This window comes from Stenella coeruleoalba, assembly GCF_951394435.1.
Source record: "Stenella coeruleoalba genome assembly, chromosome: 2".
In the NCBI taxonomy this organism is placed as follows: domain Eukaryota; kingdom Metazoa; phylum Chordata; class Mammalia; order Artiodactyla; family Delphinidae; genus Stenella; species Stenella coeruleoalba.
Window position 1 is genome coordinate 74,488,405 of NC_137147.1, and position 15,589 is coordinate 74,503,993.

Consider the following 15,589-nt stretch of genomic DNA (forward strand, 5'->3'; position numbering starts at 1 on the left):
GTGAAACTCTATGCTTAGGTGGCTCACTAGTGAACTTTCTGAAAATTAAAAAAAAAATTATTAAAAACCCTGTACAAATTTTTCTATATATAGAAAAGGAGCCATAAGTTGCAACTTATCTAATGAACTATTATCATCTTGATACCAAAATCTGACCTAAACATTTTAATCAAAGACAAAGTTGAATACCAGTATCACTCAGGATCCTGGACAGAATGAACAGTAATCTCTGCTGTCTGGCTATGTCACAAGATTTCATTCTCCATAGGACTACTTGAAAAGAGGTTCTGGGTGCTAAGCAACTACTTCATCGAGGAAGGAGAACACCAAAGATGCCCTGATTCCAGAGCCCCAGCTGCAGGGTTTGTGTACAGGCTGCAGGTGCCTGGGGAGCACTGTGTCTCCACAGCACAGAGGTAAGTGGCTGAGTCTTCAGGTTTAGGGGCTGCGATGTGCAGAGAGCTTCCCTTCTTTAACAAGGTGGCTTTTAGTCTTTCGTTCTGCTTTTTGTCCCCAACTGAGTAAAGAGCGAAGAGAAGTTCGGGTCCCTTCCCAGGATCCTGTCTATACCACAGTAGCCCTTTAAAATTGCTGACCGTGTAGCTGCAGTTGAGGATGAGACTGTCTCCCTCCTGGATTTTCATGGTCTGAGGACTCTGCTCCACCTTGTCTTCTCCCCTCAACCCTGTTCAGGAAAACAAAATCAGAAATGAAACAAAGCTTTCAGTTCAGCAGTTTTGAAAAATTCCAACAAGAAACCTGGGATGAGCTGAGACTAAACCCCTCTCTCTCTTCTCTCCAGCTTTGGATAAATGTGCCCTTATGGTTCTCATCTCTTAACCTCCAACTTACAGCCAAGCTGAAGCCACAAGACTATGAATGCACATTCCAGCATGTTCTCCATCCTGATATCACACTCTTGATACAATTTTAATGATTCCAAATCTTCTCCCCTGAGGAGCTGCTCCTGTGTCTTAGTTCTCCTTCTCTAATGCACGAGATAGCCTTTCTGTTGGTGGCTCAGCCAATCAAGAGCAAATCCTCTAGTAGCTGTCATGCTTTTGATGGTTAAGGCACTGGAGGAATGAGAGGAATGGAACCACTGCCACCTGGTGGTCACAAACACAAACATCTCACAGGACCCACTTCATGCCCCCTACAAAGACAAAAATTGATGGGAGGACATTTTTTATATTGGTGGGCATAGTGCGTATGAGGTTTAAAATAGTAATCAGAAAAGCCTTCTCTGCCTGCAATTTGAATCGTTTCATTTTTCCTTGTTTGGCCTTTAAAGCTAAACTGCTACCAGAGGTTATAAAAGTTGAACCCAAGCATAGGTGTAATGGATTGTGTTTCTCTTTATAGTACACAAGAATCTCAGCAGGGGGGACCTTAAAAGGACTAGAGTGCTGAAAAAAGCGGGGGGATAAAAGAGCTGTGGATATGTCTGGAGACCTCTTTGACAGAGAATTGGGAACATAAGAAACCATGGCTTCAATTAATTTTATGCCTGGCTACAGGGACCAAGTGCAACTAAAACTCAGGGTCACGAACTTGATAGATCTTAGGAGAAGAGGAGGGAAGAGCATGGCAGAGGGAAAGCAGAGCTCTCCATTCTAGACCCTGGAAAGATCAGAACATCACGGAGCAGAGTGGGGAACAGGAAGATACGTATAGCAAAACTAGTATTGTTTAATTTGTTTGGTTCTATGACACTCCACTGGGTTTTTTGTTTTGTTTTGTTTTTGTTTTTACATCTTTATTGGAGTATAATTGCTTTACAATGGTGTGTTACTTTCTGCTTTATAACAAAGTGAATCAGTTATACATATACATATGTTCCCATATCTCTTCCCTCTTGCATCTCCCTCCCTCCCACCCTCCCTATCCCACCCATCCAGGCGGTCACAAAGCACCGAGCTGATCTCCCTGTGCTATGGGGCTCCTTCCCACTAACTATCTACCTTACGTTTGTTAGTGTATATCTGTCCATGCCTCTCTCTCGCTTTGTCACAGCTCACCCTTCCCCCTCCCCACATCCTGAAGTCCATTCTCTAGTAGCTCTGTGTCTTTATTCCTGTCTTACCCCTAGGTTCTTCATGACATTTTTGTCCTTAAATTCCATATATATGTGTTAGCATACGGTACTTGTCTTTCTCTTTCTGACTTATTTCACTCTGTATGAAAGACTCTAGGTCTATCCACCTCATTACAAATAGCTCAATTTCGTTTCTTTTTATGGCTAAGTAATATTCCATTGTATATATGTGCCACCGCTTCTTTATCCATTCATCCGATGGTGGACACTAAGGTTGTTTCCATCTCTGGGCTATTGTAAATAGAGCTGCAATGAACATTTTGGTACATGACTCTTTATGAATTATGGTTTTCTCAGGGTATATGTCCGGTAGTGGGATTGCTGGGTCATATGGTAGTTGTATTTGCAGTTTTTTAAGGAACGTCCATACTGTTCTCCACAGTGCCTGTATCAATTTACATTCCCACCACCAGTGCAAGAGGGTTCCCTTTTCTCAACACCCTCTCCAGCATTTATTGTTTCTAGATTTTTTGATGATGGCCATTCTGACCGGTGTGAGATGATATCTCATTGTAGTTTTGATTTGCATTTCTCTAATGATTAATGATGTTGAGCATTCTTTCATGTGTTTGTTGGCAGTCTGTATATTTTCTTTAGAGAAATGTCTATTTAGGTCTTCTGCCCATTTTTGGATTGGGTTGTTTGTCATTTTCTTATTGAGGTGCATGAGCTGCTTATAAATTTTGGAGATTAATCCTTTGTCACTTGCTTCATTTGCAAATATTTTGTCCCATTCTGAGGGTTGTCTTTTGGTCTTGTTTATGGTTTCCTGTGCTGTACAAAAGCTTTGAAGTTTTATTAGGTCCCATTTGTGTATTTTTGTTTTTATTTCCACTTCTCTAGGAGGTGGGTCAAAAAGGAACTTGCTGTGATTTATGTCATAGAGTATTCTGCCTATGTTTTCCTCTGAGAATTTGATAGTTTTTGGCCTTACAGTTAGGTCTTAATCCATTTTGAGGTTATTTTTGTGTATGGTGTTAGGGAGTGATCTAATCTCAAACTTTTACATGTAGCTGTCCAGTTTTCCCAGCACCACTTATTGAAGAGGCTGTCCTTTCTCCACTGTACATTCCTGCCTCCTTTATCAAAGATAAGGTGACCATATGTGCGTGGGTTTATCTCTGGGCTTTCTATTCTGTTCCATTGATCTATCTTTTTTTTTTTTTGCCAGTACCATACTGTCTTGATTACTGTAGCTTTGTAGTATAGTCTGAAGTCAGGGAGCCTGATTCCTCCAGCTCCATTTTTCGTTCTCAAAATTGCTTTGGCTATTCGGGGTCTTTTGTGTTTCCATACAAACTGTGAAATTTTTTGTTCTAGTTTTGTGAAAAATGCCACTGGTAGTTTGATAGGGATTGCATTGAATCTGTAGACTGCTTTGGGTAGTAGAGTCATTTTCATAATGTTGATTCTTCCAATCCAAGAACATGGTATATCTCTCTATCTATTTGTATCATCTTTAATTTCTTTCCTCAGTGTCTTATAATTTTCTGCATACAGGTCTTTTGTCTCCTTAGGTAGGTTTATTCCTAGATATTTTATTCTTTTTTGTTGCAATGGTAAATGGGAGTGTTTTATTGATTTCACTTTCAGACTTTCATCATTAGTGTATAGGAATACGAGAGATTTCTGTGCATTAATTTTGTATCCTGTAACTTTACCAAATTCATTGATTAGCTCTAGTAGTTTTCTGGTAGCATCTTTAGGATTCTCTATATATAGTATCATGTAATCCGCAAACAGTGACAGCTTTACTTCTTCTTTTCCGACTTGGATTCCTTTTATTTCCTTTTCTTCTCTGATTGCTGTGGCTAAAACTTCCAAAACTATGTTGAATAAGAGTGGTGAGAGTGGACAACCTTGTCTTGTTCCTGATTTTAGTGGAAATGCTTTCAGTTTTTCACCATTGAGGATGATGTTGGCTGTGGGTTTGTCATATATGGCCTTTATTATGTTGAGGAATGTTCCCTCTATGCCTACTTTCTGCAGGGATTTTATCATAAATGGGTGTTGAATTTTGTTGAAAGCTTTCTCTGCGTCTATTCAGATGATCATATGGTTTTTCTCCTTCAATTTGTTAATATGGTGTATCACATTGATTGATTTGCTTATATTGAAGAATCCTTGCATTCCTGGAATAAACCCCACTTAATCATGGTGTATGATCCTTTTAATGTGTTGTTGGATTCTGTTTGCTAGTAGTTTGTTGAGGATTTTTGCATGTATGCCCATCAGTGATATTGGCCTGTAGTTTTCTTTCTTTGTGACATCCTTGTCTGGTTTTGGTATCAGAGCGATAGTGGCCTCGTAGAATGAGTTTTGGAGTGTTCCTCCCTCTGCTATATTTTGCAAGAGTTTGAGAAGGATAGGTGTTAGCTCTTCTCTAAATGTTTTATAGAATTCGCCTGTGAAACCATCTGGTCCTGGGCTTTTGTTTGTGGGAAGATTTTTAATCACAGTTTCAATTTCAGTGCTTGTGATTGGTCTGTTCATATTTTCTATTTCTTCCTGATTCAGTCTTGGCAGGTTGTGCATTTGTAAGAATTTGTCCATATCTTCCAGGTTGTCCATTTTATTGGCATAGAGTTGCTTGTAGTAATCTCTCAAGATCTTTTGTATTTCTGCAGTGTCAGTTGTTACTTCTCCTTTTTCATTTCTAATTCTATTGATTTGAGTCTTCTCCCTTTTTTTCTTGATGAGTCTGGCTAATGGTTTATCAATTTTGTTTATCTTCTCAAAAAACCAGCTTTTAGTTTTTTTGATCTTTGCTATCGTTTCCTTCATTTTTGTTTCATTTATTTCTGATCTGATTTTTATGATTTCTTTCCTTCTGCTAACTTTGGGGTTTTTCTGTTCTTCTTTCTCTAATTGCCTTAGGTGCAAGGTGAGGTTGTTTATTCGATATGTTTTCTATTTCTTAAGGTAGGATTGTATTGCTATAAACTTCCCTCTTAGTACTGCTTTTGCTGCATCCCATAGATTTTGGGTCGTCGTGTCTGCATATTCATTTGTTTCTAGGTATTTTTTTATTTCCTCTTTGATTTCTTCAGTGATCACTTCGTTATTAAGTAGTGTATTGTACATCCTCCATGTGTTTGTATTTTTTACAGATCTTTTCCTGTAATTGATATCTAGTCTCATAGCGTTGTGATCGGAAAAGATACTTGATACAATTTCAATTTTCTTAAATTTACCAAGGCTTGATTTGTGACCCAGGATATGATCTATCTTGGAGAATGTTCCATGAGAACTTGAGAAAAATTTGTATTCTGTTGTTTTTGGATGGAATGTCCTATAAATATCAATTAAGTCCATCTTGTTTAATGTATCATTTAAAACTTGTGTTTCATTATTTGTTTTCATTTTGGATGATCTGTCCATTGGTGAAAGTGGGGTGTTAAAGCCCCCTACTATGAATATGTTACTGTCGATTTCCTCTTTTATGGCTGTTACTATTTGCTTTATGTATTGAGGTGCTCCTATGTTGGGTGCATAAATATTTACCATTGTTATATCTTCTTCTTGGATCGATCCCTTGATCATTATGTAGTGTCCTTCTTTGTCTCTTCCAATAGTCTTTATTTTCAAGTCCATTTTGTCTGATATGAGAATTGCTACTCCAGCTTGCTTTTGGTTTCCATTTGCATGAAATATCTTTTTCCATGCCCTTACTTTCAGTCTATACGTGTCTCTAGGTGTGAAGTGGGTCTATTGTAGACAGCAAATATATGGGTCTTGTTTTTGTATCCATTCAGCCAATCTGTGTCTTTTGGTGGGAGCATTTAGTCCATTTACATATAAGGTAATTATCGATATGTATGTTCCTATTCCCATTTTCTTAATTGTTTTGGATTCGTTATTGTAGGTCTTTTCCTTCTCTTGTGTTTCTTGCCTAGAGAAGTTCCTTTAGCAGTTGTTGTAAAGCTGGTTTGGTGGTGCTGAACTCTCTCAGCTTTTCCTTGTCTGTAAACGTTTTAATTTCTCCATCAAATCTGAATGAGATCCTTGCTGGGTAATCTTGGTTGCAGGTTTTTCTCCTTCATCACTTTAAATATGTCCTGCCAGTCCCTTCTGGCTTGCAGAGTTTCTGCTGAAAGATCAGCTCTTAACCTTATGGGGATTCCCTTGTGTGTTAGTTGTTGTTTTTCCCTTGCTGCTTTTAATATGTTTTCTTTGTATTTAATTTTTGACAGTTTGATTAGTATGTGTCTTGGCGTGTTTCTCCTTCGATTTACCCTGTATGGGACGCTCTGTGCTGCCTGGACTTGATTAACTATTTCCTTTTCCATATTAGGGAAGTTTTCAACTATAATCTCTTCAAATATTTTCTCAGTCCCTTTCTTTTTCTCTTCTTCTTCTGGAATCCCTATAATTTAAATGTTGGTGCATTTAATGTTGTCCCAGAGGTCTCTGAGACTTTCCCAGTTCTTTTCATTCTTTTTTCTTTATTCTGCTCTGCAGTAGTTATTTCCACTATTTTATCTTCCAGGTCACTTATCTGTTCTACTGCCTCAGTTATTCTGCTATTGATCCCATCTAGGGTGTTTTTAATTTCATTTATTGTGCTGTTCATCGTTGTTTGTTTCATCTTTAGTTCTTCTAGGTCCTTGTTAAATGTTTCTTGCATTTTGTCTATTCTATTTCCAAGATTTTGGATCATCTTTACTATCATTATTCTGCATCCTTTTTTAGGCAGACTGCCTATTTCCTCTTCATTTGTTAGGTCTGGTGGGTTTTTATCTTGCTCCTTCATCTGCTGTGTGTTTCGCTGTCTTCTCATTTTGCTTATCTTACTGTGTTTGGGGTCTCCTTTTTGCAGGCTGCAGGTTCGTAGTTCCCGTTGTTTTTGGTGTCTGTCCCCAGTGGCTAAGGTTGGTTCAGTGGGTTGTGTAGGCTTCCTGGTGGAGGGGACTAGTTCCTGTGTTCTGGTGGATGAGGCTGGATCTTGTCTTTCTGGTGGGCAGGTCCACGTCTGGTGATGTGTTTTGCGGTGTCTGTGGACTTATTATTATTTTAGGCAGTCTCTCTGCTAATGGGTGGGATTGTGTTCATGTCTTGCTAGTTGTTTGGCATAGGATGTCCAGCACTGTAGCTTCCTGGTCGTTGAGTGATGCTGGGTGCTAGTGTTGAGATGGAGATCTCTGGAGATTTTCACCGTTTGATATTATGTGGAGCTGGGAGGTCTCTTGTGGACCAGTGTCCTGAAGTTGGCTCTCCCACCTCAGAGGCACAGCACTGACTCCTGGCTGTAGCACCAAGAGCCTTTCATCCACACGGCTCAGAATAAAAGGGAGAAAAAGTAGAAAGAAAGAATTAGTAGAAGTAGAAAGAAAGAAAGGAGGGAGGGAAGACGGAGGGAAGGAAGGAAAACAGAAAGAAAGAAGATAAAGTAAAATAAAATAAGATAAAATATAATAAAGTTATTAAAATTAAAAAAATTATTATTAAGAGAAAAAAAAACGGACGGATAGAACCCTAGGGCAAATGGTGGAAGCAAAGCTATACAGACAAAATCTCACACAGAAGCATACACATACACACTCACAAAAAGAGGAAAAGGGGAAAAAATCATAAATCTTCCTCTCAAATTCCACCTCCTTAATTTGGGATGATTCGTTGTCTATTCATGTATTCCACAGATGCAGGGTACAATCAAGTTGATTGTGGAGCTTTAATCCGCTGCTTCTGAGGCTTCTGGGAGAGATTTCCCTTTCTCTTCTTTGTTCTCACAGCTCTCAGGGGGCTCAGCTTTGGATTTGGCCCCGCCTCTGCGTGTAGGTCACCGGAGGGCGTCTCTTCTTCGCTCAGACAGGGCGGGGTTAAAGGAGCAGCTGATTCGGGGGCTCTGGCTCACTCAGGCAGGGCGGAGGGAGGGGCACGGAGGGCGGGGCGAGTGTGCGTCGGCAGAGGCCGGCGTGACGTTGCACCAGCCTGAGGCGCGCAGTGCGTTCTTCCGGGGGAGTTGTCCCTGGATTCTGGGACCCCGGCAGTGGCGGGCTAAACAGGCTCCCCGGAAGAGGGGTGTGGAGAGTTACCTGTGCTCGCACACAGGCTTCTTGGTGGCGGAATCAGCAGCAGCCTTAGCGTCTCCTGCCCGTCTCTGGGGTCCGCGCTTTTAGCCGCGGCTCGGCGCCCGTCTCTGGAGCTCCTTTAAGCAGCGCTCTTAATCCCCTCTCCTCGCGCACCAGGAAGCAAAGAGGGAAGAAAAAGTCTCTTGCCTCTTCGGCAGGTCCAGACTTTTCCCCGGACTCCCTCCCGGCTAGCCGTGGCGCATTAACCCCCTGCAGGCTGTGTTCTCGCCACCAACCCCAGTCCTCTCCCGGCGCTCCGACCGAAGTCCGAGTCTCAGCTCCCAGCCCCGCCTGCCCCGGCGGGTGAGCAGACAAGCCTCTCGGCCTGGTAAGTGCCGGTCGGCCCTGACCCTCTGTGCGGGAATCTCTCCGCTTTTCCCTCCTCACCCCTCTTGCTGTGCTCTCCTTCGTGGCTCCGAAGCTTTCCCCCTCCGCCACCCGCAGTCTCCACCCGCGAAGGGGCTTCCCAGTGTGTGGGAACGTTTCTTCCTTCACAGCTCCCTCCCACTGGTGCAGGTCCCGTCCCTATCCTTTTGTCTCTGTTTATTCTTTTTTCTTTTGCCCTACCCATGTATGTGGGGGGTTTCTTGCCTTTTGGGAGGTCTGAGGTCTTCTGCCAGCGTTCAGTAGGTGTTCTGTAGGAGTTGTTCCCCGTGTAGATGTATTTCTGGTGTATCTGTGGGGAGGAAGGTGATCTCCGCATCTTACTCTTCTGCCATCTTCCCGGAAGCCGCACTCCATTGGGTTTTGTCATTGAACATGTGTTGATGTTGCAGAGTTGACCACCATTTATATAAGCTCTCCTCAGACTTGTCCGAAGAGCACACTCTACCCCCATTAGCTACAACCCAGAAAAAGAACATCAACTCTCAGACGCACTGCTTTGATGTCACTTCATCCCTCACCCACTCAGGGACTAGAAAAGAATAAGCTGCACAGAATTTATTGCACTAACAGTGTAGGTAAGGGGTTTGTTGTTCTTTGACTTTTTCTTTGAAAATCTGATAATTTCTCAGTGATATAAAAGTCATTAAACTAACTTGTATCCATTTTCTCATCCTTTGATTTGATTTATTCTAGTCACACTTAGCAAACTCTGACTCTTACAAATCATAATTAAAAGGATGTGTTTCTCTGTTTCTGAATGTGTGTCTCAGAAAGAACGTGAAAAAGATAACTGCAGGATTAATGCAGGAGCTCTTTGTAGGATAGGCTCTAAAAGAACCCAGAAGCTGAATGTGTGATGTGTAATGAAACCAAGGAGATGATTTACAGTTGTGATTTTTTATGAAATTTGTTTGCAATTTAAAAAAGAATTTTTTAATTTGAAATAATTATAGATTCATGGAAGTTTCCAAAAATGTACAGGGAAGCTCTGTGTACTCTTCACCCTATGTCCTCCAGGGGTCTCTAAACCAGGAAATTAACATTGGTACAACACACAGGACTTATTAGATTTCCACAGTTTACATGCAGCCATTTATGTGTGTGTGTAGTTCTAGGCAATTTTACACATGTACAGATTCATGCATTCATGTATATCACATGTATAGCTTCACTGCCACAATCAAGATGCACAGCTGTTTCATAACCACAAGGCTTCCTCATGCCACCCCTTTGTAGCCACACCCACCCCTTCCCTAGTCATTAACCCCTGACAATCACTAACCTGTTCTTCATCCCTACGATTTTGTTATTTTAATAATGTTATATAAATGGAATTACATAGAAGTAAGCATTGAGATTTTTTTCACTCAGAATGAGTAGTAAAAACATGAGATTTGTCCAGGTAATAGTGTGTAACCAACCTGTTTGTTTCTTTTATTTCTGAGTAGTATTCCATGGTAGGGATGTGCCACAGTTTGTTTAACCAGTCACCTACTAAGGGACATCAGGTTTCCATATTTTGGCTGCTATGAATAAGCTGTTATGAATATTCAGGTATAGATTTTTATGTAAATGAAATCTTCTATTTATCTAGGATAAGTGTCCAAGTCTGCATTGCATGTTTAGTTTTATAAGAAATTGCCAGGCCATTTTCCAGAGTGCCTGTATCATTCTATATTCCCATCAGCAGTTTATGAGTGATCCAGTTTTCCCCACGTTTGCCAGAATTAGGTGTTGTCACTATTTTTTATTTTAGCCCCACTGATAGTTGTATAGTGATATTTCATTGTGGTTTTAATTTGCGTTTCTCTGATGGCTAATGATGTTGAGCATCTTTTCATGTGCTGATTTGCAATCTGTATATCCTCTTTGGTGAAATATCAATCTGAGTCTTTCACCCGTTTTTCTAATTGGTTGTTCATTTTCTATACCATTTAGCTTGTAGAGTTCTTTATATATTCTAGATACAAGTACTGTGTCAGATACATGGTTTGTAAATATTTACCCCCAGTCTGTACCTTATCCTTTCATATTCTTAACAGGGTCTTTTGTAGAGGAAGAGTTTTTAAATTTGATTCAGTTAGGGGTGTGTGTGTGTGTGTGTGTGTGTGTGTGTGTGTGTGTGTGTGTATCATGCTTTTGGTGTCAAATCTAAGATTTACTTAGCTCCAGTCCTGAGATTTTGTCTTATTTTTTTTCAAGTTTCATAGTTTATATTTTACATTTAAGTCTATGATCCATTTTGAGTTTATTTTTATAATGCATATTTTTAAGAAGATCTTTTTTAGAAAAGAGGAATCTGTCATCATCTTTGTCTTAAGCTTTACCTATTTGCTGTTATCAAGTAACTAGTTCAAAGCAACATAACCAAAATGTAGCTTGAGCACTTCTCATAGAAGACCGGAAAAAAACTTTTATGCTTTGAGCCTGTGAGCTTCCCTTTTTATACTTACTGTGATTTCTCTAAATTAAAAGTAAAGTTAGAACTATAGAACAAACCCAAACCCTTCTCAACATATCAGCCTCTGAAATCATCTATCATGTATTACAGGGCAATGTTTTCTAGTATAGATTTGGAAAATGGTTACATCTATCTTATGATCAAGGATAACTGCTGTCTTTCCTAAAATTCACATTCTTTTAAACTTTAAAATTCTCTGAGAAAAAAATGCCTATTAATATTTAGGTCATCAAAGTGAACTAAAGTGAGAGTCTTTTCCTTGCTCTAACTTCTTTCCTATAATGGAACATGTGTTTCTTGAAAAAGAGAATATTCTCTACAAATAGTCACAAGAAAGAGAATTGCCTCTTTCTCTTATTACTTTTTGCTAAAATTACATGCTTCCATCTACCTTTTATCACAGTCACCATTCCAAGGTCAAATAGCTCATTTCCCCAAGGATGTAGTGATTCTTCTTTCTACTGTGCCAGAGGCAGAGTCCTGATTTTTGCTCTCATAGGAGAACTTTTAAAATACCAGTATTACAATCGAGGATAATACTTCCTAAAAGTTTTCTTAAGGGTTGAGAATCCAGGAACTTAAAATGATTCTTGATTGAAATAATTCAGCCTTTGGAAACAGAATCAGGAAATTAGAAAAACAGACAAGACATTTTTCTTGTCTCAGGCTAGGACTCCCAATGGTAGGAATATCTACCCCCAAACTAGGTCACTAGACTGGAAATTAAAAATATACAAAGAAGCAGAACAAGTGATGGCAATGGTAAAGATAAATAGAAACAGATAGTTCGACACCATCCAGTTGTACTCATGGGCAACATCTAGTGTATGGAGAACACCTATTATAAAAACGTCATTTCCTTTGAGCCCTAGAAGTTAGGATGGAAAGGAAAAGTACTGAGACTCAAAGAGAACTAAGTTAACTGTGATTTTCTTTCGGCCTGGACCACTCCCCCACTCTCTGTCCACTACCACCCTTAGCTCTATAGGACTCATATCTCTAGCCACAGGAAATAAATATTTGAGGCTGAAATTCTAAGATAAAAGCTCTAGAGAAGAAAGCAGAAAAGAGATAATACAGGAATACGTCATCACCAGGTGAAACCGGAAGACTCACCGATAAGAGGGACTTCCAAGTCCACAAGAAAATGAATTTGATATACATCTTCCTACAGCCTCACTCAGGTGATGAAGATGGCTGTGTCTACGCCAACAAGAGGGAGACCATCTAATTGCAAACCTGAAAATAGTACCATATGACGAAAATCTGTACAAACAGAAAGGGGATTTATGGTACATGGAAATAGAAGTATCCTTATGGTGATGAGAATTGGACAAATACAAGAACTAATTGATACACAGTTATCTAACAGCATCCAAAAGGTAGAAGCTCTGTATCTGTTGATATTATCAATTAATTCATTCTTCAGTTAGCCAATATTTAATGTGCAGCCACTATGTGCCATGTACTGTGTAATGTACAATACATACATGTTTCCTGACTGTATGGAATTCACAGTTATAGGCATAACAGGAATTTTAGAAGTCTATACATAAGTATAGATATAGATGTAGATTATAAAAACATATTAATTGCAACATTTCCTTTTGTCTTAGACTTGGAAGAGAGCCTTCAGTACATGAGAACCCATGGAGAGAGTCCACAATACATGCTTGGGTACACTTCCAAAACATATATGAAGTGCATTTGTTCAACTTTCCTTAGCCTATTATGCAGAGTAATGATATATGAGAAAACTGATAATTCACTGAAGAGTTAGAGCAAACAGAAGTGAAGCTGTGATGGTGTGTCTTCCTCAATCTTCCTGAAGCCAAGTTAGAGGAGATTCAGGAGATTGGCTCTGAGAGTTTGAAATGAATCCCCTGGAGTTTGGAGGATTCAGAGGGTCACACTAGGCGGCAATGACAATTTCTCTCACTTTACTGTACTTATGGCCAGAATGCTGATTACTCTGTTATTTTTATCTCTGTGTATATGTGACAGAAAGGTGGCTCGTACTTGTTAAATTGAGTGAGAAGCTAGAGAAAGATGATGAGGTATGACACGGAGTCATGTAGACATGAGTAAAATGTCAGAGAGAGAGAGAATAACACAAAGAGAGGACACAGTGTAGAGCTAAACCTTGCAGGCACACAATAGTTAATGACTGGAAGGGAGATGAAGGTGTGTGCGGGAGTGAGAGAGGAAACAGCCCAAGAAGTAGGTACAAACCTCAGAGAGTGTTTTGTCAGAGAAGAAGCTGTTTCTGTAAGAAAGAGAGAAACTTTCTCTAAGGAAGAGAGGATATGAAGCAAGAGTAAATGGTCACAACTCATGTGTCTAAAGTTTCTGAGAGGTCAGCAATGATGAGGTTTGGAAATTTCGGTTGATTTACAACACCGAGGTTATTAGCACTCTTTGAGGGCTTAGCTAGTGGAGGAATTAAAGCCAGATATATGTATACCCTTTAATCCAGAAATTCTAATATATATGCCCAATAGCAGTGTGTAAATATGTTCACCAAAGAACGTGTATAAGAATATTCATGGGCTCCCCTGGTGGCGCAGTGGTTGAGAGTCCACCTGCCGATGCAGGGGACATGGGTTCTGCCCTGGTCTGGGAAGATCCCACACGCCGCAGAGCGGCTGGGCCCGTGAGCCATGGCCGCTGAGCCTGCGCGTCCGGAGCCTGTGCTCTGCAAGGGGAGAGGCCACAACACTGAGAGGCCCGCATACCGCAAAAAAAAAAAAAAAAAAAAAAAAGAATATTCATAATAACACAATTGATAACAGCCAAAGGCAGGAAAAATCCAAAGAACCATTTAAGCAGGTAGCTAAATAAATTCTGCTATGTTCATACAGCAATAAGAATAAACAAACTATACTGTATACAACATGGATGACTTTCAGAAATCTGATATTAAGAAAAGAATCCAGATAGAAAAAAATCGAAACTATATTATTTTAGTTGTATAATGTTCAAAAATGGGCAAAACCAATCTATCTGTGGGACTGTGGTTTCCTTGGAAGGATGGTAGTGACTAGAAGGGGATAAAACAGGACTTCTGAAGAGCAAAACTACAAGCAAGAAAGAGCAGCAAACCCAGCTTCAGTCTCTGGGAGCTCATGAATTGTTCAAATGAAGCTTCACAAATTCCCTTTTTTAACACCAGGACAGATTTGGGGTTCAGTATGACAAGCATCAACTATAGCAACACAGGTTGCAACAGGGAGGTCATTGAGGTTTGGGGTCTTTCAGGATATTCTAATCACGCACCAGAGATCCAACATTAGTTGACTGCCATTTTCCAATCAGATATATCCCATGTCCATAAATTCTAGTTTATTTGCAATGAATAATCTAGAAATAGCCTGGATGTCCTGCTAAGGTCATTCTGGATAAGAACTTAGTATGGAACAACTCGTAAAAACTCCTCTTTACTTTTCGAGTATACATGAGAATACTGTGTGCACAAAGAGGTCACCTCAGGAAACCCCAAAGGCCTCAGGTGACCTCAGAGGAGGCAGAAAACAAGTTACAGGCACACTGTTAATGCATTCCTTCCCAGATGGCATTTACTTATTTATTGGCAAAATAATCTGATGGAGATATTAGAAAAATTAGAGTTATGTGACAATCAAGAAAATTTTAAAAGGCGATTATGATTAGACAGCTCATTGATTAAGGAGACGGGATATGATCTGGGGGATGTTAGGGATCAAGTAGAGACTAGTGACCGTGATTTTACAACGGCTCCAGTTTGAGCTGGTATGCATGTTATCCAAAACATTTTAGAAGATTTCTCAGACTTTCAAAGTACAAATAGATTGAAATAATTGTTAAACAAGATAGGTCATTGATTATTTTCGGTCTAGTGTTTTTAAAAATTTTTGCTAACTTTTGGGAATCCTCCTTTGAGTACCTCTCGCCAATACCGCTTCCTGCACCACATTCTAAGATACATTTTTCCTGCTTCAAATCTTTGATTTATTCCCTTGTAAACTACTTACATCTGTTTTCTTCATTAAAAGTTGTCTCTGAAAGAGTTTGCTTACTTCCAATACGTTTTACGAAATTTAAGTGTTTAGTTAATTACTTCATGGCTTGGATACATACGTCTATCCTGTTCTCTCTCACTCTCTCACTCTCTCTCTCTCTCTCTCTCTCCCTCTCCTTTTCCCCGACACACACACACACACACACACACTTATGCTTTCTTTTCTGGAAAGTTGTTCTGTATTGGGATCATTGTTTTTTGTATAGTAGGGATAGAAAATCCTTACACAAGGAAGAATATCTTTCTTTTTGGAATTCCAGATGTAAACATATCCACCAGGTTAATTGCCACCTAATATCACCACACAATAGCACAGAGATATTGCTCTTTCAGATGTTATATTACAGCTACTGTGAACATATGTGGTACAGAATTGTCTGAAATTGAGGCCATCTGGAGTCATAGGAGCTAAACTGTAAAGCAAAGCCTTGATGTAAGAGAATTTTCTGTAACAGGTAAAATATGAGTGTTTAGTAGTTGTAGAGTGAAAATGTGCTATACTCCAGGGTCACAGA

General features: G+C 39.7%; 1 protein-coding gene across 4 annotated transcripts in view; it reads left to right on the forward strand.

Moving 5' to 3' along the window:
* SALL2 (spalt like transcription factor 2) overlaps positions 1–15,589 on the forward strand; it is an 802,697-nt gene that overhangs the window by 202,720 nt on the left and 584,388 nt on the right. For 3 of the 4 annotated variants that reach the window (XR_013826964.1, XR_013826965.1, XR_013826966.1), the window contains one exon: positions 269–416. The gene's annotated coding sequence lies outside the window, so the exon portion shown is untranslated. Of the gene's footprint in view, positions 1–268; positions 417–8,080; positions 8,498–15,589 lie in introns of those variants that run through there. The other variant, XR_013826967.1, reaches the window with a different exon arrangement.